General features: G+C 37.6%; 1 protein-coding gene across 1 annotated transcript in view; it reads left to right on the top strand.

The window, feature by feature from the left end:
- Positions 1-15,828, top strand: part of GPC5 (glypican 5) — a gene marked incomplete at both ends in the record, with an annotated part of 1,343,473 nt that overhangs the window by 662,463 nt on the left and 665,182 nt on the right. The window lies entirely within an intron of this gene.

The following is a 15,828-nucleotide window of genomic DNA, read 5'->3' as shown; positions in this document are numbered from 1 at the left end:
TTCATGCTCTGTGTGATCCTCTCTCCTTAGTGTAGGCTGGATCTAATGCCTTGTTCCTAATGAACACAATACATCAAAAATAATTGAATGTTACTTCTGTGATTAGGTTATAAAAACTATGACCTGCATCTTGCTGGCCCTCTCCCTGTTGCAATTACTCTCTTTGGCCCTCTTGCCCACTCGCTATGATAAAGGAGCTGCCATGTTGTGAGGTGCTTGATGGGGAGTCCTCAGTCCAATGACCTGCAAGGAACGAAATCCTGCCCGCACTGTGTGAGTGAGCTTGGAAATGAATCTTTCCCTATCAAGCCTTCAGGCGACTGCATTCAAGCAGCTGCCATCACACGTGCATGCATATGTGCACATGTGTGGATACACACGATCACACACTTTTCACTTCTCCTTTCCACCTTTATTGTTAGTATCCTAGTGGTTTAGAGCTATAACTGACAATATAGAAGAGGAGTCAGTGATGGTACATAGATGGCTTTGAATTGGCCATCTGCTCCCTTTATATTTAAGTGCAATTTTGTAGGGATAATTTTTTCAACCCAACCCTAAAGAAAAAGGCTTAATAAGCTGGTCATGTTCTTTATCCTCATACTTAGATAGAATCAGCTGCACAGAGGAAAAGGTAATATTAGTTGAGAAAACATCATGATCTAAGGAAAGAGAAATTGCATATTTCTAGGTGAACAGCTAAAAAATGATAGGTAGTGAATACATGGAAGAGAAGGAAAGATTGAGGAGATGAGAGCAGCATTAAAAGGAAGCCAGTTTGCATAACAAATAAATAGTTCTCACATGCCTTTGGCATATATGCATATCAAAAGATATTAATATGTAATTTTTACATGAAAATATTAGCTATTAATATGTGAAATTAAGTTATATGAGGTAAAGAGCAGTAATTTATTTAAAGATCCAGGCTCTTTTTGGTGTTTAAATTATATAGTAATACACCTAAATAAGGGTATACTAAAAAAGGTTCATGAACCAGATACATACATAATATTGTTCAGGGTTCAGTAGGTTAAAGGTTAATATTCTTGAATCCACATAGTGAAACTAAGCATCTAAATATCAGATGTAAGTCTGAAATGACAAATACATCAAAGTAGGTTCCAACTATTTGAGGGTACTCACCTGGTACAGGGACATGGGCAAAATGCCAGATAAACACTGACAAAAACACTGTGATGGTCATTCAAAATTGAAATATATCAAGTTTTTATTGAACCACAGAAGGTTTTTTTCTTAAAATCTTATAACGAGAATAAGGTTGGAATGGGGGTGGAGGGAGGTAGAAGAGGGTAAAGGGAGGACAAATGGTGATGGAAGGAGACTTAACTTGGGGTAGTGAATATGCAATACAATATACAGTTGATGTATTATAAAATTATACACTTGAAATCTACTCATTTTATTAACCAATGTCACCCCAATAAATAGAAAAATAATATTATTCTAAGTGAGATAAGCCACACACAAAAGGATAAATGTATGGCCGTGGCCGGTGAGGCTCAGTTGGTTGGAGTGTTGTCCTGTACACCAAAAGGTGGCATTTTGATTCCTGGTCAGGGCACATACTCAGGTTGCTAATTCAAGGTTTAATCCCAGGTTCGGGCACGTGCAGAAGGCAACCGATCAATCGATTGATGTTTCTCTCTCACATCTCTCTCTTCCTTTCCTCCCTCAAAGACCAATTTTTTTTTAAAAGGATAAATGTATGATTTCACTTAGATGCAGTTCCTAGAATAGTTAAATTCATAGGGACAAAAGTACAACAGAGGTTACCAGGGGCTGGCAGGAAGGAGAAATGAGGAGTTACTGTTTAATGGTTATAGAATATCTGGGGTGATATCTGAAAATGGCGATGATGATGACTGTAATTACTGTCACTTAATTGTACACTTAAAGGTATTTAAAATGGTTAAAATGAAAAAAAAATATTTCTTGAAGTTGCACATTTAGAATCCATGCACTTTTTAGTGTATATCTTTGTATTCATTTGTTAAGGCTGTTGTAACAAGGTACCACAGACTAGGTAGTTTAAAACAACGTAAATGTATTGTGTCACAGTTCGAGAGGCTAGAAGACTGAAATCAAGATGTCACAAGTGTAGTTCCTCTGAGGGCTCTGAGAGCTCTGAGGGAGAATCTGTTACATGCCTGTCTCCTAGTTTCTGGTGGTTGACTGGTGACCACTGGCATTCCTTGGCTTGTGGCTGCACCCATCCAATCCTCACCTTCACATGCATTCTCCCAGTCTCTCTCTCTCTCTCTCTCTCTCTCTCTCTCTTTTTAATTTAAATTATTTATTGTTTAAAGTATTACCTAAGTCTCCTTTTTCCCCCATTGACCTCTCCCAGGCTGCCCTCACCCTGCAGCACATGCCCTCACCCCCCACTGTCTGTGTCCATTGGTTATGCTCATATGCATGCATACAAGTCCTTTGGTTGATCTATTACTCCCTCACCACCTGCCTTCCCTCATAGGTTGGACAGTCTGTTCCATGCTTCTATGACTCTGGTTCTATTTTTGTTCATCAGTTTATGTTGTTTATTGTATTTCACATATGAGTGAGATCATGTGATATTTATCTTTCTCTGACTGGCTTATTTCACTTAGCATAATGCTTTCTAGTTCCATCCATACTGTTGCAAATGTTAAGAGTTCCTTCTTTTTTATAGCAGTGTAGTATTCCATTGTGTAGATGTACCACAGTTTTTAACCCACTCATCAGCTGATTGGCACTTAGGCTGTTTCCAAATCTCAGCTATTGTAAATTGTGCTGCTGTGAACATAGGGGTGCATATATCTTTTCTGATTGGTGTTTCTGGTTTCTTGGAATATAGTCCTAAAAGTAAAATCACTGGGTCAAATGGTAGTTCCATTTTTAACTTTTTGAGGAAACTCCATACTGTCTTCCACAATGGCTGCACTAGACTGCATCGCCAGCACTTGTTGTTTGTTGATTTGTTGATGATAGCCATTCTGACAGGTGTGAGATGGTACCTCATTGTTGTTTTGATTTGCATCTCTCAGGTGATTAGTGACTTTGAGCATAGTTTCATATGTCTCTCGGCCTTCTGTATGTCCTCTTTCTAAAAGTGTCTATTTAGGTCCTTTGACCATTTTTTGATTGGATTGTTTATCTTCTTTTTGTTAAGTTGTGTAAGTTCCCTATAAATGTAGAAGATTAAACCTTTATCAGAGATAACATTGGCAAATAAGTTCTCCCATGCAGTGGGCTTTCTTCTTGTTTTATTGATGGTTTCTTTTTCTGTGAAGAAACTTTTTATTTTGATGTAGTCCTGTTTGTTTATTTTCTCCTTAGTTTCCATTGCCCTAGGAGCTGTATCAGTAAAGATATTGCTACAAGTGTCTGCTATTTTGCTGCCTATGGCTTCTTCTAAGATTTTTTAAAGTATATTTTTATTGATTTCAGAGAGGAAGGGAGAGGGAGAGAGAGAGACAGAAACATCAATGATGAAAGATAATCGATTGGCTGCCTCCTGCACGCCCCCTACTGGGGATTGAGCCTGAAACCCAGGCATATGCCCTTGACCAGAATCAAACCCACAACACTTCAGTCTGCAGGCCAGCGTTCTATTCACTGAGCCAAGATGTCTAGGGCTCTTCTAAAATATTTATAGTTTCCCGTCTTACGTTTAAGTCAGTGGTCGGCAAACTGCGGCTCGTGAGCCACAGGTGGCTCTTTGGCCCTTTGAGTGTGGCTCTTCCACAAAATAGCACAGCCTGGGCGAGTCTATTTTGAAGAAGTGGCATTAGAAGAAGTTTAAGTTTAAAAAATTTGGCCCTCAAAAGGAATTTCAATCATTGTACTGGTGATATTTGGCTCTGTTGACTAATGAGTTTGCCGACCACTGGTTTAAGCCCTTTATCCATTTTGAGTTTATTTAGACAAAGGAGGCAAGAGCATACAATGGAGTCAAGACAGTCTTTTCAATAAATGATGTTGAGAAAATTGGACAGATACATGCAAAAAAATGAAACTAGACCACCAACTTACACTATACACAAAATTAAACCCAGTGTCTCTTAATATAGTCTTCTCTCTGTGCATTTAAGTCTCCATGTTGAAACTTCCCCCTTTTACCAGGTCACTAATTATATTGGATTAGGACCCACCCAAATAATCTCATTTTAACTTGATTACCTCTGTAAAGACCCTGTTTCCAAATACGGTCATATTCTGAGGTACTGGAGCTTAGGACTTCAATGTATATTTTGTCAGAAACACAATTCAACTCACAATAAATACATACTATAGTTTTTTTGTTTTAATCCAAAAGTTAAATCCAGCACAAAAAGGAATGCAAATGAAATGAAGGTCAAGAAGGGCCACAGTGCCAAAACTGGTTTGGCTCAGTGGATAGAGCGTCGGCCTGCGGACTCAAGGGTCCCGGGTTCGATTCCGGTCAAGGGCATGTACCTTGGTTGTGGGCACATCCCCAGTGTGGGGTGTGCAAGAGGCAGCTGATCGATGTTTCTCTCTCATCGATGTTTCTAACTCTCTATCTCTCTGTAAAAAATCAATAAAATATATTTAAAAAAAAAAAAGAAGGGCCACAGTAAGCCTTGAAATAGGGACAGAATACCCATTTCTACACCAAATGTTAGAATGGTTTGAAACATGTTAGAATTGAATATTTTATAGCTATTAGACACATTTGAGGACTTTTGGCCTCCTCTTATTTTCACCTGAAACATTTAGGACCAGTATGTTTAAATGCTTTAAGGTCACACATTTCAATAGTTAATACGAGAATTTGGCTTAGAATCTCAGTCAAATACCTGCCTAACTCTCCTCAAGACAATCACAGCCTCAAATTTCACCCATTTTCCTCAAATTATTTCTAAACTGTTTAGTAAAACCACATTATCTTAATCCTCATTTGGTATACCTTTATAGTTTATGTAAAGAAAGCTAGATTAAGGGGATTTCAATGCAAAGGTGAAAATCAGAATGACATTTGTGAAGACATAAATTTCCTTGCCATCTGGCATACACAAGGGTGTCCTTCTGAATGGGATCAGAATGAGCTCCTTTTGGAAGTGACCTTTAATAGACCAGGAAACTTTAGATGAGTCTTCTGTAGAATGTTTTAATAGAGGATTTGAGAATGAATTCTGCACAGCTGGCCAATGAAGGAAATTTAGACTAGTTGCCAACACCAGGTTTTAAATGAATTTGCCATCATTCATATTTCTTTAAAAAGGCAATGGAAATTTTGATGAATTAAGAAATAAAATATTTTATAATCAGGTAAGCCTTGTGTTGGCAATGTATCATGACTAGTGTCTTTTTCCCTCTTTCCCTCCCTTCTTTCCTCCTCTGTTTTTCTTCTTACTTTTTTTCTTCTGTCTTTCCATGACCTCAGTGTTAATGGTTAAAGGGCAACATAATAGTTGAATGACATAAATCTTGTATTCCTGTTACATACACTGAGGTAATAAAAAAATGGCAAGGAAACAGATAATGAATAATTCTAAATCCCATATTTCTTGTAGAAAGAACACCATCCTTCTGCCTGTTGTTTTTTGTTTGTTTGTTTTGTTTTGTTTTTAATATATTTTTATTGATTTCAGAGAGAAAAGGAGAGGGAGAGATAGAAATATCAATGATGAGAGAGAATCATTGATCGTCTGCCTCCTACACATCCCCTATTGGGGATTGAGCCCACAAGCCGGGCATGTGCCCTGACTGGAAATTGAACCATGACCTCCTGGTTCATCGGTCAACACTCAACCACTGAGCCACACCAGCTGGACTATTTGCATATTCTTCATGCATATGAAGACCTATATAAGTAGATACAGGCTTTTGGACATGTTGAAAAAACTATTCCTCAATGATAAACCCAGAATAATATAAATTTACTCTGTACCTAAGAAATGAAAAATATGGAAATCATTTAATATCTTATTCTTATTTAGAATGTCCTTTAATTTCAATCATAGACTAACCTGGAGCAGCAGGAAACCTGAATGGTTTCTCTCCTATTATATCTATAGGTGCCAATGTATATTTGTGATCTGTGTGTTGGCAATGATTTAGAAAATTATTAATAATTTAGCTTGGAAGTAAGAGAGTGACATAAATATATTTCTCTTTTTTTTATTTTGAGAAGTATAATTGTTATGCATCATGCTCTGCATAATAATATGTTTGGCTTTCAGAAATTTGCACTCCACATCTACTTATACCATTAAACATGTTACATGTTTTTAATTTACTTATAACCTCCACTTCCCTTCTCCTCTTCTTCATTCTGCTGATGCGGGGTCATTATACATTGCTTACTCACAACATGTCCTTGTTTCTTCTCCTACTCTGGTCATTGATCTTCTGTGTCTTGCCAGCTAACATGACATGGATGTTTTTATAGAAGGCCCTGACATTAACAAAGGGGTTGTTTGTTCTTTACTCACCAGTTCTTTTCAGATCCTTGGCGTGTTTTCACATAGATATTTTACAAGAGCCATTTGAGAGTGGATAGTATGTGGTGTGCATACCTCTTCTTTTCATCCCCCTATTTTTCTGAATTCTATTTGAGGATGTGTTTATTTCCCTTTTATTTCTGCGCTACCTTGTTGTCTTTTAGTTTTAACTTTCCTGTGAGGTCTAGTTTAGAGATTGGATGAGGACAGATATTAATTGTAAACTTACCTGGGCACTTTTGGTAGGACAGCTCAGAAGAGAGAACTGTCCATGTTTTCAGTTGGACTGAAGGATCAGGCCTGGTGGAAAGGAGACATACAGAATTTTATTTTGGGGACAAGAGAAAATGACTTCTTTGCAGTATTACAGGCCAGAGAGTGAATGTAGTAAGCCTTTTCTAAGTGTAGTATTCTATTTACAAAATCGTAAGACTTTTATAAATTGCCAGACTGCATTGCATAAACCAAATGTCAACAAAACAGTGACCTTTCAAATTGCTGGTGCAACAGGGGCCAAGATCAGAGAGCTCAAAGTTAAAGCAAGCACTGACAAGAAATTCTACAGAAATTACTTCTGTGCTTGGTCAAGTTAACATAACGTGACATATTGTAAAATGTGTTTGGCTTTTTAGGTAGAGTGGTGTGTAAAGGTTTAGCTGCTTTTGAAAATATAAATCTGGAGATTTGTGATAGTTAGGTTTTATAGATAAACTATTTTCTAAAATGGAAAGAGAGAGTTTGGGAAAGTTTGGTATACGTAAAAATTTTAAAAGATGACTGTGATAGTGAGAAAGGTGAAAATAGGGTGGAGTGAGTTGGGGTGGATATGGGAACAGAGTTGGAGGTTTGGGGAAAGGGAAGCTACATTGCAAAATAATAATGAGAGTCTGTATATAGTTTTATTTTTTAAAATTGATTTTATTGGGGGTGATATTGGTTAATAAAATTATATAAGTTTCAGATGTACAGTTCTATAATACATGATCTGTATATTGTATTGTGTGTTCAACACCCCAAGTCAAGTCTCCCATCACCATTTATCCCCCCTAAAGGTAAGCCTTCTTCTACCTTTCACTGCTCTCTTTTCCTGCTGGTAATCACCATACTATTGTCTGTCTGTGAGTTGTTTTTCTTTGCTTAATTCCATTACCTTTTTCACCCAGTCCCTCAACCACCTTCCCTCTGACAGCTATTAGTCTATTCTCTGTATCTATGAATTTGTGGGCTTTTTAGGATCTCATTTAAAATATTTTACAGAGGTAATTTAAAAATATACATTGAGAAATTTTGAATCAGAGTTCTAATTTTAAAACATTTTGAACTGTTGTTTTCCTATTTCCCATATATGTCTTTATAGGTTTCAGTTAAATTTATTAAAGTGCAGATACTAATTGCTTTGTAACAAAATTAAATTCATATATATGTGTATATTTGCATGTATATACAGGGTGGGGCAAAAATAGGTTTACCATTGGTCCTATAGAAAATCCTAAATAATAAATATGTAATATGCCCATTGACCATCACTCCAACACACAAGATGGCTTCCCTCATGTGGTCAAAGATGGCCACCCCCATGTGGACACAAGATGGCCACCACAAGATGGCCAGCAGGGGAGGGCAGTTAGGGGTGACCAGGCCAGCAGGGCAGGACAGTTAGGGGTGACCAGGCTAGCAGGGGAGGGCAGTTAGCGGCAATTGGGCTGGCAGGGGAGCAGTTAGGTGTCGATCAAGCTGGCAGGGGAGTGGTTAGGGGGTGATCAAGCTGGCAGGCAGAAGTGGTTAGGGGCAATCAGGCAGGCAGGCAGGCAGGCAGGCAGGCGAGCGGTTGGGAGCCAGCAGTCCTGAGAGGGATGTCTGACTTACCAACCAGGATTGGGCCTAAATGGACAGTCAGACATCCCTTGAGGGGTCCCAAATTGGAGAGGGTGCAGGCTGGGCTGAGGGACACAACCCCCTGTGCACAAATTTCGTGCACCAGGCCTCTAGTAATATAATAATTAATAATACAAGAATAAACTGTTTCATGTACCCACAAATATAAACTTACTTTTGCCCCACCCTACATATAAAGATTTTTGTCAGGCTCTTCTTAAAATGTCTTCTTTAGAGATGCTTTATTAAAAAAACAAAATTACAGGTTTTTTTCTATGTCTTTAGTTATCTGGTTTGAAATTTCTGTCAACATTTTGATTTTCACTTACATATTTCCATCAATAGTATAAAGTCATAAAAAAGCAGATTTTACCATGTCTACATTTCAATTATTGACTAGAGGTACATATATGATGACTAATAGTTTCTAAATACCTTCGCTTCTTGTATATCTGTATAAATGATTGTAAGAGGATCGAGGAAATGTTTTAGAGATATATCATTATATATAGGATTTTGAAGCACATTCAATTGCTCTCATGTTTAGAGATTTTTGAATTTGATGAATATGTTTCTCTTTCACAGTAAACACATTGTGCATGTGAGCCACCTATTGCCAGAATTTATTGGTTTGAAAGGCTATTGCAACTGTGGGATAGTGCCAGTTAATAAAAAACAAATTGAGTCTACTGATAGATTAATTCACCAGCTGAAAGAAATACGTTTGCCTTAGAGTCATCAGATATTCTACCCACCAAAATCATTCTCCAAGATAGCATCCCTAATGAGCTTCCTAAACCAATTAAACATAAGCAGGAAGCATCTGTCATCAAAAATGACTATTTTTAGCTAATCAGCTAAAGGCATATACTACTGCATGGCATTAGGAACACCCTAAAATTTGTTGTTGTTTTTCACTCTATTCTCACTTGTTTACTTCTCAATTTTATGGGTGCAGTGTCTTGCACAGACACTGTAAGTGAGCATATTGCTTTAAAGGTCATAAAGTGCCTCCCTTGCATTATTATTCAGTAGAATAAAATGAGTTCTAATTGGCTTATGTGATTTGCTTAAAGGCACACAATGTGTAGCTGGGACTCAAATCATGCCCTTTATTGTAATTGTTCTAGAAATGCACAAGTATCGATCGACTTTCTACCCTTCATGACAGGGTTCAAGTGTTCAAAATGACATCATTTAAGGTAGTATGAAGATGAAGGAGGACATTTTTTACTCCCTTATGTTTCCTCCTTCAAAGATGGAATCAGCAATCCCATTTCCTCCTGGTTATAATGATAATAATGAACACTTGCAGTTTGCTAGCAGTTTACATAATTGAACCAAAATAATAACTCACAAAAATCTTTCAAATAAATATTTTTCTCCCATTTTACAGATGCAAAACATGTAAGCCCGGAGAAGTAATGTTAAATTCACTTGAAATTTTAAGTTTTGAAAAATTCTTATGTGTTCTATATTTTATGAATATATTCAACAGCTATTCATGTATGTGGGGGAAATGAAGAGATATTTGTAACAGGATGTGGTATGAGTGTGTCTGTTGTAATATTACTTATTTTCATGTGACATTTATAGAAATTGGCTTCATTATCATTCTATAGTCATTTTGTTTGTGAATGTTCCTTTAAATGTGCACATGTGGAAACCCTTTTGTTTTATTAAAGACATGTGAGGAGGGCTCCTCTTTGATGGAAGTGGTTTCAGAGCAGTATGTGAAATAACACTTGCCTTTTGGGTGAATCCAAAAGATCTGGGGGACCGGGGTGATTTGCATGCTGTCTCTAGGAGACATTGGGGGAGGAGAGGACTGGAGAGGACTGGTCCTCCCTGAAAGAAAGGGGAGGATTTCATTACCTGATGACCCAAATTCTGAAGCTAAAGTCCCTCCATGCCCTAGAAAAAAAATATTTTTCCCAATTCAATTATTTGAAAAATATTTTTACATATTCATTTTAAAAGGTAATTGGAACTTCCCTTTTCTTTCTAGTTTATAGAAATTAATATGGCAAATATATATATTTGGGAAATATTTCTTGATATGATATTTTAATGTCAAATTTTTGTATAAATAACTTCTTAGATGTTTCCAGGTACTCAGGAATAAGATTGTTTTTAATTTATTTCTTATTAAGGATTAAAGAGAAAAATAATTTAGCAAGATTGCAAAACTAAATCTTTAGTCTATTGCTCCTTTTTATCTGACTTCATATTATTTCTTTTATTTTAATTCTAAATTATTGCATATTCATGAATGCCAAATTAGAAGTACACTAAGGTATATACTGAGAACTTGTTAAGAACTAAAACATAGTATGAATTCAAATTTATATGAATGTATATCTTTCAAAACACATACACATTGTATAATATGTGCTCAATAGATGTCACTGAATGAATAATGAATCAATCTTCCAGTCAATAAACATAAATCCAAAGTTATTCTAGAACCGTGTTCGGCAAACTGTGGCTCGCGAGCCACATGCGGCTCTTTGGCTCCTTGAGTGTGGCTCTTCCACAAAATACCACGGCCTGGGCGAGTCTATTTTGAAGAAGTGGCATTAGAAGAAGTTTAAGTTTAAAAAATTTGGCTCTCAAAAGAAATTTCAATCGTTGTACTGTTGATATTTGGCTCTGTTGACTAATGAGTTTGCCGACCACTGTGATCTAGAACATTATGGCCTCCAAAGATTTGAGTAAAAGTGAAAGCCCTTTACTGATTTAGATATAAAGGGCATTGAAGACAGGGTAAATATAATAAATTACTTTCAAAGTTAAAATAAATAAATTAAACCGTATTTATTTAGCATCAACAATGTTGAAATCCTTATGGTCATGATGGTGAGCATATGATGATTAAATCATGAGCTTGTCTTTAAGAAACTTGCCGTTTATCAGAAAGTCATAGCATATGCCCAAGAAAGTTAATTGTCAATGAATGGTACACACATTTAAAAGATCAGAGAAATATTTGTGGGCTGGAAAAATAAGTTATTTAAGTTAAACTTGAAATTAGGTATACTGTAATAAGTTGAGGAAGAGCAAAGGGGTTATTCTATGTGAAGGAAAAACAAAAATTGGAAGTGAGGAGAATATAAAACAAGCATAGACAAACTGTAGACTATACATTCATATAATTTCTGTATGAAAAACACAATGCTGTGTGGCTGAATTTGGGTACTGGAGGCAGTGGGCAGTGTTTAGACATAAATTCTTTTAAAACTATATCATATATGGGGACCTTAACTTCAAGCTAAATTTGAACTTCTTTTTTAGGGCACATTTCCAAAAGTATGTCACTGGTTGTTGAGTGAGAGGAGGGGTTAATTTGCTTATGTAAATTTGGAAAATGAGAGGTGAACCTTAACTAAACAAAATTGCTTCCTGTCAAATTCTTCAGGGATATCAAGAAGGGGCCATAGTGTGAATTCCTCAAACATTTTACCACCAGGCCTCTTTCTGTGACTCATCTATCTGGACTGAGATTTATCCTCCAGGCATGTTGGGAACCAGTGGTTTTTTATAGTAAAGAGTCACAAAGAGTGCTAAGGCAGAGAAACGGCATGGCAAAAGTACTGATTAGGGAGAAATAATCTGGTGTTAGTAGATGAGGGAGACTGATATCCACTGCAGAAAAATGAGTTGGGAAGATAAGTTGTGGTGATGCATTGCTAGTGGAGATGAATGGTTCTACTTTAATATACAAAGTGGTAGAGTATGTTTTATATCCAATCCTTACTTAGAAATGAACTACAGGTTAATAAGGGCTATAAACAAAGACTTAAGTGTAATTTGTATACAGATGAGAACACAATCTGTCAGGATGGGTTCCCAGAAAGAGACTACAAAGTCCCATCCTCCTCCCCACCTTACCAAGCTACAATCTCTGTGACTTATGCTGATAGCCAGGTAAAACTTACACCTTTTATTTTTATTTTATTAAAAAAAAAAGAATAAAGGATTTACATTGTTAATTGAAACATCTTTATTTTTGATGTGTGGAGAAAGACGAGCAAACTCAGAAGAAATCAAAATAGCTTAGTTCAAAAGATGTGAAATTTGCCCGACTGGCATGGCTCAGTGGTTGAGCATTGACCTAAGAACCAGGTGGTCATGGTTTGATTCGCAGTCAGGGCACATGCCCAGGTTGCTGGCTGGATCCCCAGTGTGGGGGTGTGCAGGAGGCAGCCAATCAATTATTTTCTATCTCTCTCTTCCTCTCCCTTCCTCTGTGAAATCAATAAAAATATATTTTTTTAAAAGATGTGAGATGTTGAATATGGATCTTACTGTGAAAATCCTATTATTTTGGTTGATGGGAAATTTTTTGGGATTTTTTACAAGTTAAGTTTTGTTATAAACTAGAGGCCCGGTGCATGAAATTCATGCATGGGGGTGGGTCCCTCAGCCCGACCTGCACCCTCTCCAATCTGGAAGCCCTCAGGGAATGTCCTACTGACAGCTTAGGCCCAATCCTCATGGTTCTCTGCTCTCTGCGGGGCCTGCCTGCTCCACACCACGGCAATGGGCAAGCAGGCCCTGCTGGGTACTGCTGCTGGCCCGCTTGCCTGCTTGTGGGTTGCCGCAGCTACGGCCAAGCAGACCCTGCTATCTGCTGTCAAGCTGCGCAGCTGCCCTCGCCTCCCGGGGTGGCGATGGTCCTGGGAGGCTGCGGGTTTGGTGCCCATCCCCGGGACCCAGGCTTGGCACTTGCATATGCAAATTAACCTGCCATCTTTGTTGGGTTAATTTGTATACTCACTCCTGATTGGCTGGTGGGCGTCACAGAGGTATGGTTAATTTGCATCTTTCTCTTTTATTAGTGTAGATGTGAAAATGAAAATGAACATTTGTGGATGCATAATAATTGAGAAGTAAGAAAATGAGCATTGTAAGGCAGAACCTTCATACAGAGGAGATAGCAGTATTGATCCTACTAAAGGGAGATGGGATTATTGGGAGCCTGGCAGCATGGGTCAGATTGATCCTGGATAGAGCTGGATAAGTTGATCATAGTGAACAGCAATTATATCTCTTGCTCAGAGAATTAGAAAAAAGTGAGAGGCATTGAAAAAGGTAGAGAACCTGAAAGATAGAGAATAGGTCAAATCCAATAGCATAATCTTTTCAGTAAGGTGTTGTCTTATGGATATGTCGACATTTTATCCTGAGCAATATGTTAGAGAATCAAGAGAGACCAGAAGAAAACATTGCCCAAGAAGTAAGTGGCGGTTAGAGAGTGTATTTATTTTCTGTTGCTGCACAACAAATTACTACACTTTTAGCAGTTTAAGAAAACTTTTATTTATTAATGCATAGGTCCATAGTTTAGAAGTCCAGATGGGCTCATTGCTCAGGGCTTTCTGCTTAGGGTCTCACAAGCCTCAAGTCAAGTTGTCAGCCAAGCTTGAATCAATTGGAGGATAAGGGGGAGAATCCTCCTATAGACTCAGCTAAGTTGGTACAATTCAGTTGTGGGACTAAAGGCTGACTTCCTTGCAGGCTGTAAAGTGGATCACTCTCAGCAACTAGAGATTGCCAGAAGTTCAGTTCCTGGCAGCAGGACTCTTGATAGAATCTCTCACAGGCCCTCTCACAACATCCAAGTTTACACCTTCAAGGCCAACAGCCTGATTTCTAAAGTCCAAACATCCTTCCTCCTTCCCCAAGTTTCAAAGCTCTCTGATTTATGCTGATAGCCAGGCAAAATTTTCAGCTTTCAAAGAACTCATGTGATTACAGTAGGTCCACCTATAGAGTCTCCCTTTTGATGAACTTAAAGTCAACTGAATAATAACCTTAATTACATTAGCAAATTTCCTTTTGCCATGTAATGTAGTGGATATGACAATCTATACTAATAAAAGGTTAATATGCTAATTAGACTGGATGTCTTCTAGACGACCATCTGGACCTTCTTCTGGACAAAGCCACGGTGGTAGGGGCAAGGCAGAGGCGGTTAGGGGCGATCAGACAGGCAGGCAGAGTGGTTAGGGGTGATCAGGTAGGCAGGAAAGTGGTTAGGGATGATCAGGTAGGCAGGCCAGCGGTTACGGGGGTGGGGGGGTGGGCGGGGAGGATCAGGCAGGCAGGCAGATTCCAGATCACAGTCCCAGATTGCAAGAGGGTTGTCTGACTGCTGGTTTAGGCCTGATCCCTCAAGGAGTCCCGGATTAGAGAGGGTGCAGGCCAGGCTGAGGGACACCCCCCTGTGCATGAATTTTGTGTACCGGGCCTCTAGTCTTCTTCTATAAGAATAAAAGCATAATATGCTAATTAGACTGGATGTCCTTCCTAACGTCCTTCCAGACCAAGCTGCTGCCGGCTGGGGCCGAGGCAGAGGCAGAGGCCCCTGGCTGCCGTGGCAGAGGCAGAGGCAGAGGTAGAGGCTGAGGCAGAGGCAGAGGCCAAAATGGCCGGGGTCAAGCCCCTTGCACAAATTTCGTGAATCGGGCCTCTAGTGATATTATATTCACAGTCCAGGGATGAGAGTGGGTCATTTTGGGGCCTATTTTGCAATTCTACCCACCACAGATATTTAAATTAAAATATAGTTTTGTATAGTTCTCTCTTTTAAAAATATGAATTCTTGTGCCTTATAGATGTTTCTTAGATTATTTCAGTGATTTATAAAAGAAATATAAAAAACAAAAAAGTTTTCTTTAAAAAATGTTATTAATTATCTTTATAAGTCATTATAAATAAATGAATCATTCTCTAACAATTAATATATTTAATTGCTTTCAACCAATTTCTTAAAATAGTAAGTTTTTATTTACATGCAATATCTTTCTCTTTACATTTTTTATTATTCTTTATTTTATTGTTTAAAGTATGTGCTTTGTTATATATCTGTATCTCTCCTTCAGGAAGTGCACTAAACATAGAAATTTGTTGTTGCCTAAATCCACTTGACCATAAAGAAAGCCCTCTTTTTAAATTTAATACCTATTAATACTTTTTGGAAAATGCTGATGCATTGAAATAAATTTTGATAAGAATTTAAAAATTATTGTTGTTTTAGCATTTCATTTTTGTTAGGAAAAATACATTTTAAGGGACTGTAATATTTCTGAATTCATGACCTTTTTTTTTGAAAGCTTATGAATTGTCAAAGTGTAGTTGCTTAGTGTAAATGTTCTTTAAATGCTAAACATATTTATCTTGGGTATACGGAGAATATTTCACTCTTATCTTTTTCTGTATGAATTTCTCTCCTTGGGTTGTGCATTTAATTATTGTCTGATAATCAATATTATTATATAGGGAATCTCTTAGAAGTAACAACTGTAATACTTTCATAAAGCACCTTGAAAATGTAAATGACCATTAAGTGTTCAACAGAGGTATATTTCATTCACAATATAGCAGTACCCTCTAGTGCTCATGTCTGGTCATGTGTTCTCCAGAACTGCCTTAGAGGGGTAAGTATCATATATTGGATCATTTTACTCAGCTTTTGTGTTAA

The sequence above is a fragment of the Cnephaeus nilssonii genome (genome assembly GCF_951640355.1).
Source record: "Cnephaeus nilssonii genome assembly, chromosome: 8".
Lineage (NCBI taxonomy): Eukaryota > Metazoa > Chordata > Mammalia > Chiroptera > Vespertilionidae > Cnephaeus > Cnephaeus nilssonii.
The sequence above is the reverse complement of the archived record's forward strand: the minus strand, read 5'-3'. Positions and strand labels throughout refer to the sequence as shown.